General features: G+C 47.2%; 1 protein-coding gene across 2 annotated transcripts in view; it reads left to right on the top strand.

The window, feature by feature from the left end:
- Nucleotides 1–21,143, top strand: part of PDE10A (phosphodiesterase 10A) — a 569,965-nt gene that overhangs the window by 110,706 nt on the left and 438,116 nt on the right. The window lies entirely within an intron of this gene.

Below are 21,143 nucleotides of genomic sequence, written 5' to 3'. Positions count from 1 at the left end.
ACATGGACTTGAACAAAGACTGAACCAAAATGTCAAGGGCAAATCTGCTCTTTCTTGGTACCTGAGTTATGAATGCCCTGAGTGTTTCTCTCTAACCTTGACTGAAGTAAAATTCCCACGCAAACGCTCAAGTGAACCAGACACTCAGAACGGCAGTGACTTGAACTCCCCTCTCGTTCCAGTGTCGGCTTTTGCTCCTTTGGGGTGTGAAACCAGAGGTGAAATCGCTGTGTCCCATCATAATCGCATGTTTAATTTCTCGAAGAAGCACTGTACCGTGTCCCACGGCGGCTGCGCTGTTTTATGCTCCCACTGAACAGAGCAGAGAATGTCTAGTTCTCCACGTCCCCACCAACCTTTCCATTTTCTTTCTTTATTTTAAATCCCAGCCATCCTGGTGGGTGTGAAGTGGTATCTCTTCATGTTTTCCTGTTCAGTTTCGACCTCCGGGGGCTTCTCAGCTCAGTCCCGGGTCCTCAGCCTGCAGCAGACCTCATTCTCGGGCTGGCGACAGCCGTCCTCCGCCGGGCGGTGTGCGTGCAGTGCCTTCCTCTCCCGGAGCTGGGACCCACGGAGCTGCGCAGCGCACCGTGTCCCGGGCGCTCGTGCTTCACACCTCCCAGGGCCGCATGCCCCAGGTGACTGAGGGTCTCGCGCCCCGCAGCGTCGCCGGCGTGTTCGGCTGTCATCACTTGCATGTCCCAGGGCCCCACGTGGTCCCGGGTGCTGCGCGGCTGCTCCTCCGCCGTTTGTTGGTTCACGGGCTGACTGGAGGCACAACGAGTAGAGCCTCCTGATCCGGATGCGGAGCCCTGGCCTCCACTGGCCTCCTCCCCATATTCTGTCCTCTCTCATCCCACCTACGCACCTTGGGCTCTGCTCGAGGTCCACGTTCTTCAGAAAGTCCAGTCTCAGTATCTACCCCAAGCTCATCTTTGCCCCCGGGGAAAACGTCTCACTCAGGCTGCAGCTCGGTGGGCGAGCACCAGGCCCGGGCACTTGCAGCGGGAGCCACGCGTCCCGCTCGGAGCTCGTCCTTCCCGTCGCGCTTCCTCTCCTTTTCTTCCCGCCTTAGAATTTCAGCCCCCGGAATGCCTGGAGTGGCTCTCGCTCCATCCCAGCCAACCCTGGAAGGAGACCTTCGTCAGCTGCTGATGCTCAACCCCCGTGTGGGCAGCTGATAATTTGGTATCTCCCGACAGAGTCACCACACTTAGGGGAGGGAGGGGTATGCGGATTCTCTGTGAATACGTGCGGTGTATCTCTTTAGTCCACTCAGAGCTGGGGCTTTGCTCCATGCACCGAACATAGCAAAACGTAACTTATTTGCAAATACCTTTCATGACCGTGTTTCTGTCACTTAAAACTGGGTAGTGTTAATCACTTCTGTTAATTGATTTGTTCCTTGGACGGATCTTCATGGAGTGCTTCCACCATGCCCTGAGCGGGGAGTCGGCTGTGGTGAGAGGGGCTCACCCTGGGGCGGGGCAGGTGTGAGTAAGCATCTCGCCGGAGAGCACATCAAGGGCAGAGTGATTCGTGGAGCTGAGCTGGAGCAGTCAGGAAGGGCTTCCCAGAGGAAGGGGTGCTCAAGTGAAATCTGAAGGAAGAATAGAGGAGAGAACGAGGTTCCAGGCAGAGGCACAGCACACGCAAATTCCCGCTGGTGCCATGAAGGATGGTGAGTGTGGAGCTGGCAGAGGCCAGTGAGGCCAGGGACACAGACCCAGGGGCAGTGATATAAAAGGAGACGGAGACTGGAGAAAAACGCCTTCCCCAGGCCTGAGATCCAGCACCACGCATCTTAATCCTGAGCCTCAAAACAAAGGGAAGCCCCTGGGGGCTCTCAGCAGCAGCAAGGGCGGTTGTAACAGGAGCAGATTTCCTTCTGGGAAAACCTACTGTGGCTGCAGCTTGGAGGATAGATTGGAGGGAAGAAGCGGGCTTGGAAGAGTCTAGAAGAGAAATGACAAAGCTTGGAGCAGGCCAGCGCTAGTAGGGGTCAGAAGTGGATGGTGTTGAGATATGTAGAGAGCGAAGTCAGACAGACTTAGTGTAGGACTCCGTGTGTGGGCTGGGGGATGCCGAGCAGGTCTGAGCTTGTCCAGGAGGATGGTTGACACCCCCAGAGAGGGGACACTGGAGGGCAGGGGTGGACTCTGGGCTTGGTCTCCTTGGACCTGGGGTGTCTTTGAGACACCCCAGGGGAGCTGCCATGTGGACCCTGGGCAGGGTGCTGGCATTCAGAGGAGAGTGTAGACTAGAGCAGCAGCTGAAGCTGGGAGTGCAGAGCATGAATGCGAAGGTGGGGAGGGGCAGAGGGCAGCAGGGTTGGGGGGTGTGTGGGGGAGGGAGGGGTGTTGGCCTTGAAGCCGCCCAAGGGAGTGGTGATGAAGGGGGTCACCTAAGAGGCCTAGGGATATGAGGACTCGAAATCTCCATTAAATTTGGGAACAAGAGCTCAGTCTGAAGAGGGAGGGGACAGAGCCCAGACTGTTGTGGGTCAGATGGTGCCTGAAGAGTGACGTGGAAAGACAACTTAGACTGCAGGACAAATGGGGAGGTGGGCAGGCTTGCTGCTGTGTTTGTGAAAGAGCTTGAAGATCCCTCTGTCTCGGGGAAGAGCCCTCGCTCGGAGTGAGGAGCGTCCATCCCAGGAGCTATGTGATGGCCGGAGGGCTAGTGCTGAGCCTCCCAGCAGGTAGAAAGCAAGGTGGAGAGGGGGGGACACCAGGGTTAGCCTGGAGTAAGAGACAGAGGGGGGCGGGAGTGGCCTGGCACGGGACTGGTGGGGGATGGAGCCGGACTGACGGGAGACATCTCTTCTTTATGAGCCACACAGAAGGATGGACTGTAGAGCTGACTGCTTTGCTGGCCACCTCCCTAAGACAGATTTTAGTCTCACACAGACAACTTATGGGGACGCAGACCTCCCCCACCACATGAGCACGCAGAAAGCCCAGTGTGACAGTCATGCAACCCAGCATGGCTTCCTCACACCGTGCAGGCATGTGCCCCCAGGTCCACCTGAAGGTTTGGAAAGGACTGCAGATGCTGGCTTTTGCACATATTCTAGATGAGAGCGTTACTCATTATTTACTGTGGAGGATTGTTACTATTTTTGCTTGTTTCCTCCATGTTTAGGTGGCATGACACCCGCTAGGGAGGGGTGGGTGGCCTGGGAAGACTGTCTGGAGACCAGGCTGGAGCTGGAGGAAACTTTGCAGACGATTCCCCAAAGCGCTTCCTACCAAAACCAGCGCAAACAATATGATACAGTAGTGATTTTGTCTTCATTATAACTTAATACATTTTACTTCTACACGTCTAATTTGAAAGAGTGTTTCTGACCCACAAAATGTGCACCAGTTTTCCAGTTTCCCAGCTGCGTGCAAGACTCTGAGTTTCTAGGTCGCAACAGATCAAGATTAAGCAAGATTTTATTAATTTATTTGGCTTAATTTATTAAGCAAGATTTCTAGAATATTTGGGGATGATATCTGGAGTTCCAGCTTATTGCCACTGCCAGGGAAGCAAACCCTCCATCCAGAGTTTCATGTGACCCAATTGTGCAGAATTTCTTCCAGGAGTGTTCTAACCTGCTAATGCAGCTGGGGTGGCCTGGCCTCTGGGGCTGTTGCCCTGTGGGTCTGCAGTTAAGACTGGGGGCTTCTGCTGGCTCTGGCTGAGGGGAGCATCCACAAATGTCAGGTAAATGTGACCTCTCTGTGCCTGTAGAACAAGAAAAACATCCCCCCGGAGCCACCTGTGGGAGAGGGGATTAGGACACACAAAGGCAGCATTGGGAAAAATGAAAGTTCCAAAGCATTGGAGTGAGATATCTTCGCGAGACGAATCTCATAGTTTATCTTGATTTTGATCACAATCCTGACGGAAAAGGTGCCTCATTCTGCTCTTTCAGACTAGGCAGGCTGTGGCTGCTTTGTGAGCTCGGTCTGACCTCAGGCATCCCATTTCCCATGTCCTGCTCCTGATGCCAGAAATGTGTCCCTCCCCCGGGACAGTAGGACCTCGTCTTAGGATTTCATCCAAGGAGCTCGTGCGTGTTCAAAACAGGAAGGACACACGTCAGGCAGGCTGAAACCCACGAGTCCTGGTTCCCAGTTCCTAGTTCCCTTGGAGTGATTGAGCGGAATGGAAGTCCCCAGCTCTGCACACGATGCCCAACCACCCGCCTTTCCCGTGACTGCGTGTCTGGCTCAGTCACCAGCCCCTTAGCTTCTCAGGTCCTTGAGCATCAGCAGCGGTGCCTGGGGCAACTTCACTGGGGGACCGGTGACATCAGGGGAACCAAATGGCTTGTCATGGGATCTCGATAGCAGCCAGGAGCTTCCAGGGCACCTGCCTCATCTACAGGGACCCTGGGGGTGCCCCAGCATCCTGGGAAGGAAGCTTCAGCGGTTTCTTGCCTTTGGCATTCTCCGTACCTTCTATACCTTTTCTCTTCGGGCCAGGAGCTCACCACTTCACCGTCATTCGTTTCATCTCTCTTGCCCTGGCTCCGACCAGCGCTAACCCGGTGAAAACCCAGTGGAGGCAGGACCCAGTGTATCTGCTCCTGTTAAACAGTACTTCGCTGATTGACTGACTTGAATTCATTAACAGTGCTGATGTACCTTAAGTAAGCCTTTTGTTTCCTTGCAGAGTGAAAGCTTTTTTCTTCATGTCAAGTGTTCTGAAGTAGAAAGATGTTGGTGGCGGAGAGTGGACTCCTCACCCAGCCCTGAACAGAAAATGGACCTAGTTTGGGGCAGAGTGAACACAGTGTGTGTGGGCAGGGGGAGGTGCCCTGCCCCATCCGGCCTGCTTCCCTGAGGATGCTAGATAAGGCTGCTCAAGGTTTTGTTCAGGCTTTTTTTTTTTTTTAAGATTTTATTTATTCATTTGACAGAGATCACAAGTAGGCAGAGAGGCAGGGTTTGGGAAGCAGGCTCCCTGCTGAGCAGAGAGCCCGATGCAGGGCTTGATCCCAGGACCCTGAGATCATGACCTGAGCCAAAGGCAGAGGCTTTAATCCACTGAGCCACCCAGGCTCGTGAAAAGACAACAGCTCTAACGAACAGATGAAACCGCATTCCGATTTTCAAATTGTGTTTTTTTTGTCTGCAATCTTGTGCATTTCACCTCAGAGCATCCATCTCTCTGTGGAATGGGAATATTAACATTTACTATTCAGAGTTAATGTAGGAATATATATATATATATATATATTTATATAATAAATGTGTGCCTATACTTACTGTATATTTATATTTTTACCTGAATTTCACATTGTTTTTCTTTTAAAGATTTATTTATTTATTTGAGAGAGAGAGGGAGTAAGAGAATGCAAGTGAGGGGAGGGAGCAGAAGGAGAGGCTGTGTGTGCAGATGCCCTGCTGAGCGGGCAGCCCCACACCAGGACCCTGCCATCATGACCTGAGCTGAAACCAAGAGTCTGGGACTTAACCGATTGAGCCACCCAGGCGCCCCTGAATTTCATGTCTTAATCTTCCTTAATTTCTGTCTCAAAATCCTGAGATGACATTGTTGTTCTTCGTCAAGCTGGTATTGAATGATCTTCATGCACTAGACAAATCTTCCAGGCAAGTTTGCTGGGTGTTTACATTCCCCACCCACTGCAGAACCCTCTCTGAGAGCAGGTGTGCAGGGAGTTAGAGACTGAGGCTGTCTCCAGTTACAATGTTTCTAGCACAAGACTTTGTCTGAGAACATCTTCTCCAGATAGAACAACCCCCTCCTTGCCAGGGCTGCGTTCACCGAGCCATCCTTTCTCTTCAGTGATGGGGTGTGGGGAACGGGACTCACCCAGCTTCCGCACGTGGAGGCATCTGCACTCCTCCTGGACCACAGTTGGTCTGGGGAGCTGACAGACCATCAGTTTTTCTAATTAATCTTTAAAATGCACTAGAAAGAAAATGGGCTTAAAGTCAGGAATCAAAATCAGTAATGTGTGTTTGATAATACTATCATCTCAATTTTCATCGACCTCGGAATACTATTGTACTGGGATCCGATCACATCTTAGAGACTGAAAATCCGTTCCTAGATTTAATTTTCTGCGAGTCTTTGGGTCTAGTCGCGGTTGCAGTTTGCGGGAGGCAGCGAGGACGCGCGTCCCGGGGTTAGAGAGGGTTGTCTGCGTGCGCAGCCCCCACGGGTGGGGTCTGCCGTATCACCCCTGCGGCGCCGCGGCGGAGCGGACCGCGGGACGCGGGAGGGGAAGCCGGCTCTGCTCTCCCAGCGCGAGTCGTCTCCCAGACGGGCGGAGCGCGGTGACCGTGGCCTGCGAGCCTCTGCAGGGCGCGGCTGGGCGGGGTCGGGATGCTCCCAGGCCAGCGCCTGCCTGGCGCCGCCACCCCGGGGGCGCGGTTGGCTCCAGCCCACCAGGGGCTCCTGGCGCCTAACTCATCCCACCCACTGGCCCCTCCCAGCCCCCCTGCTGCCTCCCAAGGCCCTCCCCATCCCCCTTTGTCCCTATTCCCTGTCTCCTCCCTTCATATGTCACTTGTCCCTCCAGGCCCCTTGGTGCCCCCTTCCCCCATGTGCCCTTCAAGCCTCCTTTTGCGCCCTCTCCATGGTACCCTCCTGTCCCCTCCACGCCCCCAAGGGCTCCCAGGCAGGGGGGCGTGGTTTCCTCAAGCTTCTGGCACTCTCTTCGGGGCCCACTCAGACCCAGACGCGCTGGGGAGCCCTGTCTCCAGCCTGATGGTGAAGGTGCCAGGTGGACCCACACCACCTGCAGCCCACCTGTGACAGCGGGGACGCGGGACATGGTCGTGGGGGCTCCCACAGGCCTGCGGGGGTGCGGCAGGCACCGTGGAGGCATCACAGGGTGGCTTGTGGGGACAGAGGGACAAGCTTCCAGCATCTCCCAGCCGGCAGTACCTAGGAGTCTACAGCAGTGCGCTGTATTTTAAAGGCAAATAGAAGGTGGGCACATTTTATGGGCTCCGTGAGTAAAGAAATACAACCTGGGGAACAAGATGAGAAAACCGGGACATCTCAAAGGCTGCCAGTACGGTGAGGGGGAGGGGATGCCATCCTTTGCAATCCTGTGATCACTGAATTGGGAGAGGTACCTGGGGTCATTTCTAAGGAGGCCGAGGATCCTTTTATTTTTGAAATTGTGTTACTGATCAAAATTATGACTATAATATTTAGTATTTCTGAGAAATAAAGGAGGTTCTGATATTAATTTTTAAGGCAAGATCTTAAGAAGAAATTGTGAGGACAGATGAGGCTCAGTACAAACTTGGGAGTGCTTAATGCTTCTGCCCCTTTTGGTGTTTGGCGGGCAGGTCTTCCTGGTGGCATCGGGTGGCGAGGCCCCCAACTCTTGGTGGCTCTCCGGGAGATTGGACACCTTCATGGGGGTGAGCTGGCACGGGGCCCACAGGCAGAGTTACTGACTGACCTGTGAGGCCTACTAGCGAGCGGGCTGGCCGGCAGGAGGGGCGCGCAGAGGCGGGTCTGTGGTCCCCCTGCTCTCCCTGCGGGCCTCAGGCCAGCCTCTCTGGCACTTCGTGTTTGTGGTTCTGGACTCTGCGGCTGCCAGGAAGGCTTGAGGAACCAGCTGGAATCTTCTTTAGGCTGGATGTAAGGGATGGGCCCCAGGGCACCCGGCATCAGGTTTCCTTCCTCAAATGTCAGGGAACCACAATGTGGCTGGAGCATCTTCAGTTGATCTAAATCGGGGCTTGGGGACCACACAGCTTGAGGTCCACTTGCATGGGTGAGGATGTCAGCCCTCAGATCACTTCATCTTTTCTTGCTCTACTAAATACTACTTTTCCCTGACAAATGAGAAAGAGCGACTTGGCCACCATGCATCTCGGGTCCCTTGTTGGCTGCCTCAGGCTGGTGGTGGTGGAGCTCTTCTTCAGCTGATGAGGAGGAACCCCATTCACTCAAACACTGTAGGTAGGGACCCCACAGACAGTGGGGTTAAGAGTCTGCCACCTCCCCATGGAGTGACCTTGAGCTGGTGACTTCAACAAACTGAACCCGGGATTTAAGCAAGGGGAACAAGCAGGTGTTGGCTGCCTGCCTGGCACATCGGGCACGCGTACTGGGAATTCCTTCTCTTTCTCCTGCAGTAGCCGTGGCCGGTGGGTCAGATGGCACATTGGGACGTGGTCTTGCTACCCCGTGTAACATGATGGCAGGTGACCAGAGCTGCCCTAAGTCAGCCCCAACAGCCTTGTCCTCATAGTGGGTGTGAACCCAGAAGGACCCAAACTTAGGAACGCGGAGGTAGAGACCAGAGTGTCCAGTGGCTGAGAACACAGAGCATGGGTGTATCAGGCATTCTCACAGATGTTGTTTCTCTCGAGCTCCACTACAGCTTCCCTGTCAGGAATGATTTTTTTCTCTCTCTGGCCATCTCATTTCCTGAACTCTAGGCAACTTGAAGAGAAGGTTCTGCTTCTGATTCATTCACTCAAGTCACTGATCCACGGGCAGCGAGCTCTGTTCTGTGAACACATTTGATTGCAGGCCCTGGGGTACAGCCAGAAACCAACATGATAGAGCCCCTGCTCTCCAGAGCCCACAGCATGGGAGACAAGCAGTAAAAAGCAGAACAAGTAACTACAATATATTGTCAGTGTTCAGGGGGGTTATGAAAAAAAAAAGGAAAAAACAGAATCCAAGAGTGAGGGCCAGGAAGGGTTGGAATGGGTATGTGTGGTAAGGTGGTCTGGATATAGTGTTTCGGAGAGGATGGGAGAAGCCTCTCTCCTGGGATGACATCTGAACAGAGAGCTGAATCAAGTGACTGCACACGTCACGTGACCATCTGAAGGAAGAGCATTCCAGGCGGAAGGAACAGCAAATGCGAAGGGGCTGAGCAGGACAGGGAGGTGACTGTCCACGGCTCTCTCCCTTCCCTGAGACTGACAGACCAGCCCAGAGAGTTCATGGTCCGGAGAGCATCACAGAAAAAAAAAGCTAATTGAAAGACATGTCTACATAAGGCAGTGAGCCACTCCATGACTCAATAGATTTACAACATGTACTTAAGCGTAATGAACACCTATATGCGGCAGTGGTCAAAAAATTCAGGGAGTGGGGCGCCTGGGTGGCTCAGTGGGTTAATCCTCTGCCTTCGGCTCAGGTCATGATCCCAGGGTCCTGGGATCGAGCCCCGCATCGGGCTCTCCGCTCGGCGGGAAGCCTGCTTCCTCCTCTCTCTCTGCCTGCCTCTCTGCCTACTTGTGATCTCTCTGTCAAATAAATAAATAAAATCTTTAAAAAAAAAAATTCAGGGAGTGAAATGCAAGAAATAGTACATTTCCCTGAAAAATATCAAAATGGGACGCCGCTATAAATCACATTCCAAGAAACACCAAAATGGCACCAGGCTCTTCGTGATGACATGTTAACTGAGCTTTCTGATCCAGGCTGGCAGCCGCGAATACAGATAAGGGTATGTTCCCTGTTCTGAGGGGAAGATCGAGGTCAGGTGCTTCTGCTAGGTCGGGATTCATAACTACGGTAAACAGGCCATGGGAAGATCTCGACAAAGATTACGACGGGGCAAACATAGGTTGTTTGGAAAGTGTGCCTTTAATGGTTGTGCATATGAATTATATAACAATTATATCACCTTTGCCCAAAGCAGAGCTTCTTAAATACATATGACCCCAATTAAAACCTCATTAAAACTTGGGTCATACCATCTGCTATTTTACGATTGAATTCTTTTGTTGTGAACAATTTTTGTTTGTTTTTTGCTTCCTCTTTATTACATTTAAGTTTGTGACCCTCTGGGGGAAAGACTACGACTTTTTGAAAATTAAATGACTATCAAAAATTAAATTTTACTGAAAATAACCACTTAAAGGAGAAGACGGCTGTGATTTCCAAACATCTGTTAGGTGCCGGGCACTCTGTTCATTGTCTGGTGCAGCTTCCCCAAATCCTGAGCCATTCAGAGACTAAATAACTTTCTAAGGACCACAGAGCATTATAGTAGTAGAACCACAGACTTAACTTGGGCGTTTCTGAGTTCAAAACCATGGGACTTTGAAACTAAGCAAGTTAATGAAAAAAGGTTATGCAGCGGTGAAAAGGATCGCCATGCATGAATCAGAGCATATTGGGATACGTACATATCTTTTAAAGTATAAATATTAAGTTTGGAGGTATGAGATCCGTCCCGCGACCTCACCTGCCAGCCTTCAGCTCAAGAATGTCATTGCTCTTCAACACGAGGCAGAGAAACAGCCCAGCACTCACTCAAGTCGGTTATCTGACTGAATCTTTATACTCTGTCAAAAAAAACCCCTACAAATTATAGGCAAGCTAAAACACATTAGCATAAGTTAAACTTGTCTCCTACATTTAACTAATGCCATCCTCCATGTTCCTTTGCATATCATAATTATCAGTAATTAAAATATTAAATGCTTCATCATTGAAGTGGCTTCCATTGTTTCTTTGTGCTGTCAAGATAATGACTTCTCACTTTTATTCTGAACAGGGCAAAGGGAAGGAAAGGGCACGGTGAGAAGAAGCATGTAGGGAAACTGTCAGGGCGTCCCTGAGAGAGGCTAATTCAGCACTGTGGAAGCACCGCTAGGTTGGGGCATAGACTGGCTTGGCATCTGCTGTTAGAACCTGTGTCCTCCCTTTTGCTTCTGGGAACTGAGTAGCAGCAGCGGCCCCTTCTCACACTTACCCCGTAGCATTGATTGTGAACACCACCTGTCCCACCCCAGCCCTGATCCCCTGACTTCTTCATTCCTTCTATCCAAGATCAACCTTTCTGAGGAAGAGAGAGAAGGATGGGGAAATGTGCTAGGAGTTTGGAAGACAGATCGCAAGTCAAATTGTCTAAATCCACAACATCTACCTACTCTTCCAATATTTACAGGGCAATTACTATCTGCAAGGGTTTCTTCCAGGATTTTCCACTGAGCTTATGACAGTTCATACCATGCTCAACACCACAGCTAGGATGCGTAAAACCAAGCTCTTGCTTTATTTTTTAGAGAGTACATTGGGAAACATGGCACTAGCCATCCCCAGTGTTCGGTGGTTTGTTTGTCATGGTTTCTGCAAAGGAAAAGGAAGTGCTTGCCTTCCAGGTGTGATCCTCCTCTTCATTTGAGCAGACTTGCTGCAAACTCAGAGAGGGAAAAAAGTCCTGCTTTGCAGTGGAGCAATGGGAAAGCTTTAAAAAAAAAAAAAAAGAAGAATAAGAACAAGAAGATATTCTGGATGGTGCACAACCAGTTGCCTGAGGCTGACAGGGACGTTGGATCTTTTAAAAAATAATTCCCAGTACTGCATTTATTTATTCAACAACTTATTGAGCTCAAAATGGATTAAAGACCTAACTGTGAGACTTGAAACCATAAAAGTCCTTGAAGAAAGCACAGGCAGTAATTTCTCTGACATTGGCTGTAGCAACTTTTTCTAGATAGGTCTCCTGAGGCAAGGGAAACAAGAGCAAAAATAAACTACTGGGACTCCATCAAAATTAAAAGCTGCTATACTGGGGAGGAAACAATCAATAAAACTCAAAGGCAACCTTCAGAATGGGAGAAGTAGATATTTGCAAATGACATATCCAATAAAGTGTTAGTATCCAAAACGTATAAAGAACTTAAAAAACTCAACACTAGGGAAAAAAAAAAAAGAAAAAGAAAGAAAGGAAGAGAGAAAGAAAAAGAAATAATAATCTAATTAAAAATGGGCAGAAAACATGAATGGACACTTTTCCAAAGAAAACATCCAGATGGTGGATACATGAAAAGATGCTCAACATCACTGATAATCAGGGAAATGCAAATCAAAACAACAATGAGATGTCACTTCACACCTGCCAGAATGGCTAAAATCAACAACACAAGAATAAAAGGATGTTGGTGAGGATGTTGGGAAAGGGGAGCCCTCGTGCACCATTGGTGGGAATGCAAAGTGGGCAGCCACTATGGAGAACAATATGGTGCTTCCTCAAAAAATTAAAAATAGAACTTCCCTATGATCCAGCAATTGCACTACTAGGTATTGACCCAAAGAATTCAAAAACACTACTTTATAGGGAGACATGCACCCCTATGTTTCTAGCAGCATTATTTATAATAGCCAAGATATGGAAGCAGCCCAAGTGTCCATCCACTGATAAATGGATAAAGAAGATGTGGTGTAGATATACAATGGAATATTATTCACCCATAGAAGAAGAATGAAATCTTGCCATTTGCAACAACATGGATGGAGCTAGAGACTTATGCTAAGCAGAATAAGTCAGTCAGAGAAAAACAAATACCATATGATCTCCCTCATATGCAGAATTTAACAAACAAAACAAATGAGCAAAGGGAGAAAAGGAGAGAGAGAGAGAGGCAAACCAAGAAACAAACTCTTAACTCTAGAGAACAAACTGATGGTTTCCAGAGGGGAGGTTGGTGTGGCGATGGGGGAAACAGGTGATGGGGGTGAAGGGGGGCACTTGGGATGAGCATCAGGTGACATAAGGAAATGTTGAATCTCTGTATCATATGCCTGAAATTAATATTACACTGTATGTTAACTAACAAATCTAAATGAAAACATACATACGTCCATACATGCATAGCATTTATTGAACATCTGCTCCTTGCCACGTACTTTGCAAGCTGCTTCCTCTATAATGCCTTGTAAGACCCAGACCCTTCCTGAGGAGGGTTACAGTCTGGGGGGGTGGGCTGCCAGACGAGAAGAAAGGAAGCACTAATCAGAAGGGCGACTATCCCCGGGCATCTCTGTGGTGTCGTCCAGGTTATTAATTCAAGTTCAGTAGAATCAGTGGAACAAGAAGTCTCTTTCCAAATTATCCCATTGTAGTTCTACTAAAGTGGTCAAATGTTTGCGTTTCATATGGGTATGTTTAAGATCACGTTGTGGCAGCTGGTGTTATTATAAAAAATGGTGATTTAATGAACTTCCTAGAAGTCAGCTGAAAGTTTTAGGAATTTCTGGAAGGCTCAGATATGTTTCTGAGTGTTGATTTCTAGCATGCATAATTATAAGTTGATTATTTTTCCCACCAACTCTGAAGTAATTTTCCCCTTTAAACAGCTGGCTCTAAGATTCCATTCTGTACAAAATCCGTTCAATATTTTTTCAACTGCAAGTTTTGCATGAACTGCTATCTGTAGGCACGGTATAGTCTTAACGACTTTTTCGATTGCCAAAAGTGTGAGTAGAGTTATAGTGTCATATATGATAAATACTCGGTTTTAATCCAAGTGATTAACACTTAGTATCTTTTAGCCATCTTCGAGTAGCTTCTGAGGTTAAAGTGTTGATGGCATGATTCAGTTAAATCTGATGGGATAAGATTATACCGTGTATTGATTCTAAATTATGAAATAGGCTGTCTTAAATTTAGCTTATCCACTCACCAGATCTTAATATTTACCCACATTTTAAGCCTACTATGTATCACTTCAGCGAATAGGAATATTTTGAGTTCTGAAGAGTTGCTTTAGACAAAAAGTAGCATGATTATGAGAGAATATTTCAGGAAGAGCCCACCTGAAGACGTCAATAAGAAACAAAAGTACCTGAGACACTTGGGGGGCTCCATCGGCGAAGCGTCTGCCTTCGGCTCAGGTCATGATCCTAGGTCCTGGGATCAAGTCCTGCATCAGGCTCCCTACTCAGCAGGGGTGTCTGCTTCTCCCTCTTCCTCTGCCCCTGCTAGTGATCTCTCATAAATACATAAAATCTTAAAAAAAAAAAAAGAATGAAAGTACTGGACTCATGACGATGTCATTTAGCTTCCTTTATGCTAACTAGTTATTTATTTCTTGCTTTTACTAACCTGGTCTGTTGTACCAATGAAACGGTAGATAAAGGTCAGCCTGCAGAAGGACAAGAGTCCTGGGAGCTCGGTAACTGTGCACCTACCCAGCCCCTTTCTTCCACCGTGATGTGCTAAGCCCCAGCACGGGTTTTCACATGCCCACATGTGCAAGTTTCAATAACCAGAGGGACTCAAAGTTTAAATTTAATTATGGAACTGATGACATTCATTGGTAGGAAACACAAAGAGAAGTCAAGAAGTCGGAAAATATGTGGAGAATGGAGAGGAAACAAATGAACTTTTGAACTGGTGATTTCTGGCAGGGGTTTATGAAGGATTCCCACTGTTCTTTCTATAAAATTCAGTATCTGTGCGTTACAGATTTTTGAAATATAAATAAGTAAAAATTAAAATAAAAAGCATCTTTAACCTTACATCAATGATAATAATCCTGTTAGAACCCTTTGTTATGGGGTCACCTGTGTGGCTCAGTCGGTTATGTGATGGGTCTTGATTTTGGCTCAGGTCATGATCTCAGGGCTGCGAGACTGAGCCATGCGTCCCCCTCCATGCAGAGTCTGCTTAAAACTCTCTTTCTCTCTCCTCCTGCCTCTCCCCATTCAATGCGTGCTCTCTCTTTCTAAAATAAATAAATAGGGGTGCCTGGGTGGCTCAGTGGATTAAAGCCTCTGCCTTCAGCTCAGGTCATGATCCCAGGGTCCTGGGATCAAGGCCCGCATCAGGCTCTCTGCTCAGCGGGGAGCCTGCTTCCCTTCCTCTCTCTCTGCCTGCCTCTCTGCCTACTTGTGATCTCTGTCAAATAAATAAAATCTTTAAAAAATAATAAATAAATAAATAAATATCAAAAAACAAAGGAGCCTTTTTGCTATAGATGTTCATGACTCCTTCATACATTATTTTTCTAACAAAATGAATTTAAATCATATATACCTTATTATTTAATTTTTACTTTATCAGAAATATTTTCTACTTTACCTTTTTTTTTAAGATTTTATTTACTTATTTGACAGAGAGAGATCACAGGTAGGCAGAGGCAGACAGAGAGAGAGGAGGAAGCAGGCTCCCTGCTGAGCAGAGAGCCGGATGAGGGGCTCAATCCCAGGTCCCTGAGATCATGACCTGAGCCAAATGCAGAGGCTTAACCCACTGAGCCACCCAGGTGCCCCTCTACTTTATTGTTAATGGTTGCGTCTATAGTAACAAACATACACTTTTGCCAAATACAATTTGTTGTATTTAAAAGATATTTTACTTACCAAGTTCCCTTCCAAATTTTGTATTAGTAACTTGTGTTTAGGGAGATTTTTTTTTAAAAAAGATGTTTAAAAGTAGTGCCTCTGTGTTTCTGAATATAATATTAACCACAGATGAGTAAATACAAACAGAGATTAATATTAGACAACCTAGTAAACATCTCTAACACTATTATTTCACCTATCATTCATCTATTTGTTTAAAGAAACCCTTCTTTTAAAAAAGAATTTATTGTTAGGTAATCCAGACTCTCAGCGTGGGGCTTGAACTCAGGACCCCATGATCAAGAGTTGCACACTCTACCCACTGAGCCCCTTTCTTGAACGTTGCTGTGGACCAGGCTCTGTATCCGGCACTGGGCACGTGGAAGGGGCACGTTTTAGAGCCTTACCTGGATGATCTTGCAGCGGGGTGGGAAGCAGGCGAGGCAAAGTCACTGAGACACAGTCTAGCCGGAGCTTGGGAGGAAACACAGAGGAAAAGGAACTGGATCGGCCCCATGCATTTTGTTTCCCTATTCCTACCGCCCAAGTAGCGCAAAGCAAACAAACCTCAGTTAGCCAGATTGGCAAACGTGTAACATTATTTCAAATTCAGTATCTTTCTTCATTTTCTCCTTCCTCATTTTCCACTTTTGCTTCTTATTCAGAGGGGGTTCTGGAGAAAAGCTGGTGGTGCCGGAGAAGGGAAGTGGAGTTGGGGCAGTGGTAAAGCAGGACGAGCACAGCAAAGTTTGCAGTAAGCACGGAAAGCAGGATGCTGGTCCCTTCTTTAGCCGCTGAGCACCTGGATGCCACAGAGTTCGCTCCTATAAAATGGGACCGAGCATGCCTGGCTCTGAGGGCAGGCGTGAGAAATGAAGGACGCTATCCGTGGTGTGTGTATGTTGGGATGTTACCACTAAGATGTGGGAATGAGGCTGGTTCTATATCTTGCAAATATGAGAATTCTGTGGCCCGGTTAAATTCCGTGCATGCAGTCTCATTCCCCACCAAATCCCTGTGAGACGAAAGCAGGGCGTATGCTATTTTACACATCAGGAAACCGAAGTTCAGAATTGAAATTCTTTTTCCAGACTCGCTGGCAGAGTCAGAACTTGAGTCCAGTTCTCCTGTTTGCAAACCCAGTGCTGCTCATTGCGTGGAAGACAGCAGCGGCTGGGTGGCATTCTGGGACAAGGACAGTTGTTCATGTGTACTTTGGCTCATTCTGCAGCTTCTCACTCTGGGTGGAAAAGACCCCGGTGCCTCCCCTGCGTCATGCTGCGTGTCTGCTGCTCTACCTGATGTTCAAGACCATCTCCAGCTGACCTCATCATAGTGTCCAGCATTACCTCTGGCTGACCACATCTGTGGTGTGTATGGATGTGTGTGAGTGTGTGTGTGTGGGATGCGGGGGTCCCAGATGTCTCTTCTGCTGGGAGGTATCTCCCCCATCCTTCTGTCTTCACCTCATTGCAAACCAGCAGCTCCAGTAGAAGCATGAGCCTCCCGTTCTCAGTGCTGTGGTCTAGGGGGAAGCCCTTTGATTCTGCCGGGCCGATGAATATCTTCTTGGGACTTAGATCCACAGGGTGACCTCTTTAGTGGACCCAGTGTTTGAGCTGAACTGTAGAGCTACTAGTGATCTATTCCATTCCACATGGAGTGCTCTAGCGCACTGTGGGGAGAAGGAGGCAGCCATCACGTGGACAGAAGCAGGAACAGGAGTTGGGGAAAGCATCTCGAGAGCTTTTGAGTTTCTCATTCCAATTATTCTGCCCTTTCTGTAGTTTGGGCATTGAACTTTCCCTCTAGTTTTTTGTCTTTCATTTTTCCGCTGACACTGGCTTATGTCGGGTCCCTACCCCTGCAATCAGAACCGCCATGACTACTCTAACATCGCGTCTCTCCAGCTTATCCCTGTCCTTTAGCCCAGCATGGTCACCACCCCTCCAGGGGCTTCCTTATCTGCACTCTGTTTCCTACACCCCAAGCCCAGCACATGTCCGGCAATAAGCAAGCTCGTACTCCCCAGCGATCCGAGGTGTCATGTTTCAAACCCAGGCAGGCTGTCCCCAGACCCCATGCTCCTAACTCCTGCCCTGGCTGCCACTCTCTCAACAGACGGAAAGCTTCATAACCCCGAGACAATATCAGCCCTGTTAAATTAAAAAAATCCTCTATGGGAGCTAGCAGATTGAGGATATAATAAACAATCAATAAATATTAAACTGGAAGGCTACTCAAGTTTCTTCATTGGGGGCCGGGGCTCCCCTGGAAACAGGCAGCTTTGGAGGGGATGAGCCTGGAAGTATGAGGAGGGAAAGGGGGCTGTAATGGAATGAAGCAAGTCGGCTGAGTGAGCTCCGGCCACAGACAGGGGCATCCAACACCCCAGCTGCGCCACCCCTCACGCCCCACAGACCACAGCTTCTCCCTAGCTATAGTATGAAAGAGATAAAACAGGCTAGTGGGAACAACTACATATTTTTTCCTAAAGTACAGTACTTGTCTCCGACTGTGATCCAAAGAAACAGAACATCGAGTTGGAAAGCCAAACACACTGGTCTCTAGATAACATCACACAGCCAGGACCTCGGCACCTGTTTTTTGCTCTGCCCCTCCCCCACTCCATGCAGCTCTGCCCTTTCACTCAAGTTGAAACTTTCACCATGTGCAAACCCCAAGCTGGGTGACTTGGGGCTCCCAACACCTCCCCCCTGTCCAGCCCTCCCCCATCACACATGATCTTGCACTCTCTCCTCTGGGCAACTTTCCTGTACAACAGTGTCAATGGTGGGCCAGTTGGTTACTAAATTGTTCTCCTTCACCTCTGCCAAGTCTGAAATCCTTTTTTCCATATCAAGATTCCAAGACAGTCAAAATGCCTGCCACCTTAAGAATAAACGTGGAGGTCATGGGGAGATGGAGAGGAGAAGGGAGTTGAGGGAAATTGGAAGCGGAAATGAACCATGAGAGACTATGGACTCTGAAAAACAATCTGAGGGTTATGAAGGGGCGGGGGGTGGGAGATTGGGGGATCCAGGTGGTGGGTATTGGGGAGGGCACAGATTGCATGGAGCACTGGGTGTGGTGCACAAACAATGAATTCTGGTACACTGAAAAGAAATTTAAAAAAAAGAAAAAAATAATAAAAATGCCCTGAATTCCATCTTTTGGGGCAGAACGGCAGGGAAGAGGTAGTGATGACGATGATGTTGATGATGGTGACAACGGTGACGATGATTTTGCTGTTGTCACCTGGTTGACTCACTCAGCCACCAGATATTTATTGACCGTGTTCAGTGTTTAAGGAGCCGGGCACTGGGCACTAGAGCTCACGATGACGGAAGAGACTAATTCCCTGCTTATTTTATCTAACCCTGTGTGTAATGTTGGCCCTGACACTGTTTATTCTTTTGTTTGAACAGACAGCCAGAGAGAGAATCGAATGCGTTTTTGTAAACTCTCCTTACGGAAGCATAGAAACACAGAGAGAGTCCTTTTTTATTGTGTGATTTATTCATTTTTCTGGTGCCAAGGATCATCTGCAGAAAAGTATGATGAGCCTCGATATTTGGTTTGTCAGTTACCACGGAATGCCAGATTTACTGCCGCACAAGGAGAGGAACAGAGCTAATGTTGCAGCCTTGCACGGTGTCAGGAACCGTGAAGGACCTATGTCCGCTCTCTGTTTGTCATGGGCTGGCTTTTGTTCCTCCTACTACAATCGTTATCCAGATGGGTTTGGTTTTCCTTTTTGTTTTGGTTTTGGTTTGCTTTGGTTTTAGCAATTAAGAACACCAAACTGTGGACTTGACTGTATGAACAAGGTTTTTATGAATTTTAGATTTGATTTCTCCTTTATTGAATTGCTATGTAAAGAAATGAAGAACCTTTAAATCATATTCATGGAATCAAAATTTCAAGGCTATGGAAATCAGGGCAGAAATGGCCAGGAAGTAATTTATTAGAAATAAACATAACTCCTTGTTTTTCTCCACGGGTTCAATAATTTTAGAATGAAATCTTTTAGGGAACATATGAATCATTTTATAGGCTTTTATCTGTGATTTAATTTGACATTCATAATAATCCTGGGTGGAAGGCAAGGCTGGAATCATTCCATTCTGTTTATGGTCGATGGAAGGAGCTTTGGAGCGGCTGGGTGAGGAGAGGCCATGGGTAACGAGTGGTACAGTGAGAACCCGGGGAGCCTGACCACCCGTGTCCTGTTCTTTCCGGCTGTGGATCAGATTCCCCCTTGTGCAAGCCCACAATCCCATACCCAAAACCCTCGGGGCTCAATGTCCTGCCAAACTGAAAATTTGTTGAATTTTTTTAAAGGCAGAAAACATATCGTGCATTTTACAGCAGCGTCAGCGCCTTTATATAAATTCAAATCGGTTCGCCACCTCCACCCCTCCTCTGAAAGTACATAATCGTCCAAGACTGGTCTCTTTCATGTAGAAATAGGCATTTAAGGTTCCCCCATATCTTTTCATGGCTTGCTAGCTCATTTCTTTTTTGTGCTGAACAACAAACACTTCCTTTTCCGGATATATCAGTTTATTTATCCATTCACCTGCTAAAGCATATCTTGATTGCTCCCAGGTTTTGTCAATTATGAATAAAGCTGTTATAAACATCAATGTGCAGGTTGTTTTATAGACATAACTTTTCAACTCCTTTGGATAAAACCAAGGGGCATGATTACTGGATTATATGGTGAGGTTGGGCTTAGTTTTCTAGAGGCAGTCATAGCGGCTGTACTGTGCACTTTGTACCCTGCCAGCAATGAATGAGGGTTCCTGTTGCTCCCCATCGTCACCAGAGTTTGGTGTTGTCGGAGTTCTGGATTTTGGTCATTCTGATATGTCTGTGGGATGTCTGATCTTTTTTAAATTTGTATTTCCCTGACAACACGTGGTACGGAGCATCTTTTCATCTGCCTATTTTCCATCTGCAGGTCTTTTCTGGTGCAGTATCTGTTAAGGTCTTTTAATCAGGTTGTTTGTTTCCTTATGATTGAGTTTTGAGGGTTCTTTGCATATTTTAGATAGCCACCTTTTAGCAGATGTCTCATTTGTAAGTACATTCTCCCAGTCTGTTGCTTGTTTTCTCGTTGTTTGACACTGACTTTTGCAGAGCAGAAGTTTTTCACTTTAATGAGGCCCAGCTTATCAATTTTTTTTTTTCCAGGGATCATACCTTTGGTGCTGTATCTAGAAAGTCATCACCACCATCCAGTTCGTGTAGGTTTTCTCCTGGGTTGTCTTCTAGGAGTTTGAGGGTTTGCATTGTACATGTCAGTCTCTGATCCATTCTGAACTAACTTTTGTGACGGGTATAACATCTGTGTCTAGATTGACTATTTTGCACATGGATATCCAGTTGTTGCAGCATAATTTGTTAAAAAGACTATCTGTGCTCCATCGTCTGTCTTTGCTCCTTTGCCAAGGATCAGTTGACTATAGTCATGTGGGCCCGGTTCTCTCTATTCCTTCCCACTGGTTTATTTGTCTGTTCTTCTGCCAGTACCACATGGTCTTGATTACTGTGCTCTCTAATTTTGTTCTTTTTCAATATTGTGTTGGCTATTCTGGGTCTTGTGCTTTCTATATAAACTTTAGGATCAGCTTGTCAATATCCACAAGGATTTTGATTAGGATTGCCTCGAATCAAGCTGGGAGTAATTGACGTCTTGGAAATACGGGGTCTGCCGATCCATGAACGTGGGAGGTCTCTACACTGATAAAGTGCTTTGATTTTGTTCTTAAGAGAGTTTCGTAGTTTCCCTCATACAGCTCTTGTACACATTTTGTTAGATTCATTGTTAAGTATTTGTTAAGTATTTGTTTGGCAACATATATATATATTATATATAATATATTTTATTATATTATAAATTTATAAATTTATAATATTTACATATAATTATATATAAATATATTTATATTTTTATATATATTCCATTTATATTTAAATATATAATTTAATATAAATTAAATATATAATCCATTTATATTTAAATATATAAATTTATTATATATCCATTATATATA

Source organism: Lontra canadensis, unplaced genomic scaffold, assembly GCF_010015895.1.
Source record: "Lontra canadensis isolate GAN:19392208 unplaced genomic scaffold, GSC_riverotter_1.0 scaffold97, whole genome shotgun sequence".
Taxonomy (NCBI): Eukaryota; Metazoa; Chordata; class Mammalia; order Carnivora; family Mustelidae; genus Lontra; species Lontra canadensis.
Note: the sequence above shows the minus strand (reverse complement) of the source record. Positions and strands in the feature narration are given on the sequence as shown.